Source organism: Pseudonaja textilis, chromosome 1 (assembly GCF_049901715.1).
Source record: "Pseudonaja textilis isolate UNSWEBS1 chromosome 1, rPseTex1.2, whole genome shotgun sequence".
Classification (NCBI taxonomy): domain Eukaryota; kingdom Metazoa; phylum Chordata; class Lepidosauria; order Squamata; family Elapidae; genus Pseudonaja; species Pseudonaja textilis.
Window position 1 is genome coordinate 205,581,770 of NC_141990.1, and position 6,000 is coordinate 205,587,769.

Here is a 6,000-nt window from a genome sequence, read left to right on the forward strand (position 1 = left end):
TAGCCATTTGCTGGGCTCCATCCCTCTCTGGGTTCTCCACTGGCCCGCTGGCAAAACCAGGTCTTCAGTGCCTTTCAGAACAGTGCTACAGTAGGGGACATTCTAATCTCTGGGGGAACGATATTCCAGAGAGAGGGAGCCACCATGGAGAAGGCCCTTCTGGGTCCCACTAGGTATATCTCCCTCAGGAGTGGGACCCACAACATTCCCTGCCTCCTTGCTCTAATGGGTCGGTTAGATGTGACTGGAAAGAGATGTTCCCTCAGATAACTTGGACCCAAGCCAAGAAGGGCTTTAAGGGTGACAACCAGCACCTTGAATTGCATCCGGTAGTAAATCGGCAACCAATGCAGCTCCTGCAGGAGAGGTGACATGTGCACACCAGTGTCTGCCCAAAACGATGGGGCCGCTGCATTTTGCACCAACTGGAGCTTCCGGATGCTCTACAAGGGCAGTCCCATCAGTGGTGCCATTCAAAAACTTTTACTACCGGCTGTGTGGGCATGGCCTGATGGGCATGGCCACGTGACTGGGTGGGTGTGGCTTTTTTTGCAGCCCCCACCCATTTTGGGGAGCTTCTTAGCCACAGAGGAGCCTCTGGGAAGGCGTTTTTGCTCCCCTAAGGTTCCTCTGGGGCTCAGGAAGAAAAGGAACAGCATAGGAAGAGCATGCAGCACTCCTCCAAGCTCCGTTTTGGGAGCTTCCTAGTCTCAGAGAAGCCTCGGGGGGGGGGCGTTTTTGCTCCCCTAAGGCTCCTCTGAGGCTCAGGAAGAAAAAAAACAGAGCTAGGAGGGCGTGCAGCACCTCTCAAGCTCCATTTTGGGAGCTTCCTAGCCTGAGAGAAGCCTCTGGGAGGGGCCATTTTTGCTCCCCTAAGGCTCCTTCTGGGGCTCTGGAAGGCAAAAAATGGAGGGGGGTGCTGAGCTCCTCCCTCCCTTTTTTTGCCTTCCTGGGCCTCAGCAAGGGGAATCCCGGCACAGCTGATCTTATCTACAGCTGATTGTCGGGAGGGAAGAAAAGAAATACCTTAGGCGAATGTCAGGCAGGCGGGCGGGGTGAGCGAGCATCGGGCAGGTGGGCGACCAGGTGGGGGGCATGGCCAGCCAGAACTTACTCCTGGTTTGGTGACCCACGCCAAATTCTTGCTACCGGTTCGCCCGATCCCTTGTGATCCGGCTGAATACCACCACTGAGCCCCATGTAGAGCACGTTGCAACGATCAAGACGGGAAGTGACCAGGGCATTAAATTAAATCATGAGCCTCGAACCATACTCCCAAAACTAAAAAGGATTTATTTGAAGTTAACATTCTATGTCTGGCACTAACCTGGGCATAGCCAACTCAGATCCGTAATTCACTGTCACCCTTGATCCTGCTGTTTCCCTCACCCCTCTGGGTGTATCATCCAATGAAAAACGTCCATAGCCAAGAGTCATCAATCATGCTTTCCAATTAGATTTTTGCATGGCAGAAGCTTCAATCAACTAATCAGTCTTTGAAGAAAATATGAATGGAATGTACTTTCGATTCCACCCTGCCTGCTCTTTGAACCCCCCCCCCCCGCTTCTTTCTGTTGTCAACTATGAAACGTATACAAAACGTTTTATGAGTTGACAGCAATGATGGAAAAGCTGTGTGTCTTTTGGTTGATCTGTTGAGAGATTTCTGGCTGGGATTACTCTTAGCCTATGTTGCAAAAAACAGTTTGCAAGGAACAGAGTATATCTACTGCCACTTAACAACCTTCTTAAATATCCTTTTTGCAACAACTTATTTAATTGCTCTTGTATGAAACTTGGTCCTTGGATGGCACAGGAAGCTGTCTTTAAATTTTTCAGTCATGTAACCAGGTTTTCATTGCAACCACAAGTTTCCATTCAGCCAGTTGACTGTTTTCAATGTACTGCTTGCTTTTATTTGATTAGAAGCACTATTTTAAGCTTCTTATCTTTGTAACTGCCTTGATTTGTTTTGTTTTTGCTTTTTCCACCAGAGAGTTGATACTGAAGTATTGCAGATGTAAGATCGACTTTTAAAGAATGGGACTTCAGCTCCCTTGCTTTTATAGAACATTTACAAAAAAATATTTTATTGAGGTTTTCTTTATTAAGAAAATATGTTAAGAAATAAACTAGATAATGAGCCCACATTTCCTTACAGGCAATATCTTATTAGAACCACTAGACACTAGGAACAGACAATGCAACTAATATAACTGTCCCTATGTCTAGGCTGACAGTATTATAACATGGTCTAATAATTGAATTTATTGTATCAAAGATTCATATCCTGCCGATTTCTGTGCACCTTAACTGAATGGGAATCTACTAACTTGAGCATTTGGCAAGCTGTACTTAGTTTTGAAAAAAAGCAACAAAGCGCTTTGCAAAGTCTCAAAACAGTGTATACTACAAGGTAGCACACCATAATTCACACCATTTCTTGGCTTCATTTTGTTATAAGACAATTCTAACAGGGCTTTATTTGAGATGGCTATCCAATTTTAAGATTTTTAGGTTTTAGCTCTTGGTCTAATCTGGAATTCTCCAGATATGATAGGAGTTTAATTTCCACAACTGCCTATCGACAAGGTCACTACACTGTCTAGCAATCAGAAACAGAACAGTGTTGGAAGTGGCCTTGGAGGTCTTCCACCCTCCTGCTCAAGCAGGAGATCCTATACCATTTCAGACAAGTGACTATCCAGGAATTCTTATCTCAACATATCTGAAAAGTGTCTAAATCAGAGGTGTCAAACACCATTTCATTGAGGGCCACATCAGGGTTGTGTTTGACCTCAGGAGGGCCAGGTGCATGGCCAGGAGGATGTGGCCAGCATGATGTCACTTATGTTGGAGGGCACCTGTGGTGGCCCGAGCGCTCTGCCAGTGAAAATGGACTCCCGAGCTCTCTTTTTGGCTGTGAAGGCTTCCTGCCATCTTCTGCCAGAAAAAATGGAACTCGGGGGGCCAAATGCAGCCTTCATGAGCTCTGTTTTCAGCTGGGATGGCCTCCTGCAACCCTCTGTCAGCGAAAGCGTAGCTTGGGATGGTCGCGTGTGGCCCTTGTGAGCTCTGTTTTCACTGGCAGAGGCATTGCGAGCCGGTCCTTCACTATTTCTAGGGCAGCCCTGTGGGCCAGATCTAAGCACCCCATGGGATGGATCCAGCCCCGGGGCCTTGAATTTGACACTCCTAGTCTAAATGGAGGGAAGGATACCATAGTGTTACCATAGCCCACCACTGTTATTTCAATATCTACATATAGATTCTCAATATGCCCAAATTTGGAAGCATCAGGGTGATCTGGGCTGATGTCAAAAAAGCTAAATAGGGTTTGTTAGATCTGGGAGGATGGGTCCAAGAACGGAGGCAAGACTCAGATAGCAACAACAGCTCTTTATTAGTGACTTCAGATCTGAGCGAAATATCCCGGCCGCAGCAGCCCCTTATATAGGGCTGGCTGCGGCCAGGTAGCCAATGAAAGCGATTTGAGTTTGCCGCGCTTGGCTGGGCCAATCGCGGCAGCCCGTTTACTAGCCAATCAGATCAGTCTGCGGTGACCAATCACGATCTGCTATTCGCGGGCCAATCAGAGTTGCAGGCTTTCGAGCCTGCTAGTCCGGAACAGGGTTGGATCCACTTAGTACTTCAATAAAACAATACTGTGATGAAGGGAACCAATGTCACTGGCTGGCTAAGGTTATCTCATTTAAGGTCTCAACAATTCAAAACTAAAGCCCCAGCATCATTTGGTTCCCCACAATCCTGGCACTTAAGAAGAGAATTAGCTACTGCCACTGAAAAGCTTTACTCAGAGGGAAGGAAGGAGTCAGCGACTACTCAGAAAAGAAGTTTGCCCTGTGTTCACAGCCAAGGTTGAAAACTGGCTGAAAGTTTGGGTGAGGACAGGAGGGCAGGCCTCAAACTGCTTCTGCCGGTTCTATTTAATTCCTTGGTTAGATGTTAAGTTCTTGATTCGGACTGCTGAGGCTCCAAAAAAGCACTTTGGTTGTCATTTTCTTGAATGCTCAAAGGATTGAAGAGAATAAACTTCAATAGGATTTCTATGACTCTGGGAAAAACCACATTTTCTTTCTGTTACTAGAGTCAGCTTCCTACCTCTCTGTCTGACAGCGTCTCAACAAACCATTCGAAAATTCAAGACTGGGAATTATATATTTTAAAAAAATATTCTGAGAGGGCAGCAGCAAACCATTGCTCTATTACTGTCTGAGAAATAATCTGGCTGTGACAATGAAGTCAGCAGCAATAATACTTGACCCAAAGGAGACATTTGCTTTCAATGGCAACTCAGATCTTTTTCACCCTTGCTTACAATTGGGCTGCCTATATCCCAAGGGCTTCAGGAGCGTGCGTTTGTAGTAATACAGAAATAGGAAACTAGAAGCGGGGACAGGAGTGCCCCTGGCATATCTTTACATATTTGCATCAGCACTCCTGAGCTGCCATATTTTATGTGCATTTATACATTTAATCTTGCCACTCCTTTTGTCTACACTTCTTTATACATTTAATCTTTCCTATTTATATTGTTCCCTCCCAAGATGCAAACTGCCTTTGAGACATCTCACAAGCTCATTCCCTCTTAGCAAATGTTAAAAGAAAGAAAGAAAAAATCCAGCTCTATGAAGTTAAAAAGTTGGTAGTAGACGAATTGCTGCCTCACAGAAATATAGGACTAACATCTAGGGAGCTTCTTTCCCTAGAAGGTAGCAGGATACCTTAAAAAGGGGCTGCTGTCTGTTTTTAGTCAAGGGGACAAAAAAGGCAAAATATTATTTTGTGTCACCAGAATTGCCCCGGTTAAGGTTCAAATATGAGCTCATACCAGGATCCAGTCACATCCAGTCTTCCTCTAGCAGTTCTTAAGTGTTTCCTCTTCTGTTTCAGCTTCCTGAGATCCAATTGTATTGTGTTGGATACAGACCAAAACAGTAACTTCAAATTGTTTCAAATGTTCCATCCTTTGTTTAGGCAATATGATGGAAAATTGTTTGGCTCTCTCAATTGATGTTATGCACTTAAGCACATGTCTCCTCAACTCCATGACAGGAGTTTCTGCACTTGAGCAGAAATCTCTTAAATGCAGAGATAGCTTTGCTGCCCCTAGGTTTTGCCCTTGATTCTTTTTTTAGGATAGTAATTTGAGAAGCTAGGCTGTGAGGAGAAGCTAGCTCACATCACCTGAGATGCACATTGGATGATCTTCATGTGACTCACATTTGTCTCATTCAGTCCTGAGCAGCACTATTCACTGGTGCTCCAATGGAAAAAGACTTCAAGTGGCTCACCTGGCTGTCATTTTTAGCCAAGGGCAGACATTCAAATTCTCGACTGACTGCAAGGTTAGGTTTAGGCATATGGTGAAAATGAAAACACGGATTTAAAAGAGATATATTTCAAAATATTTTTTTAATCCTTTGAAATTATTTTAACATTTTTCCTAGTTAGCCCTCCTGCCTTGAATGATTATTTTAGTCCAGGAAAAATTAACTGCTAGATGGTGTTCAAGGAAGAAATTAGAATTGGACTGCAGAACTCCAGACAACTACTAGGTGGGAACCAAGAGTTGGAGGTTTCTATATCTTTGCTACCATCCACAGCTCAAGTTAGTTTTTTTTTTCCAGAGGTTGGTTCTGAGTCATCCTGCCCCTTTTACTGAGAAAGAAGCATTGATATCAATATTAGCTATTCCAAAAACTAGGAAGATACCCTTATGTTTCTATCACCTTCAGAGTTTAAGCCAAGGGTCTTCAAACTTAGCAAGTGTAAGACTTGTGGACTTCAACTCCCAGAATTCCTGAGCTAACATGACTGGAGGAGGAATTCTGGGAGTTGAAGTCCAGAAGTCTTAAAGCTGTCAAGTTTGAAGACCCCTGGTTTAAGTCCTTCATCTTTACCACCCACCATTAAGATGTCTGTTGAGACAACGGACATCTTCAATGGATCTTCAGCCTTCAGGGCACCAATGAGTCA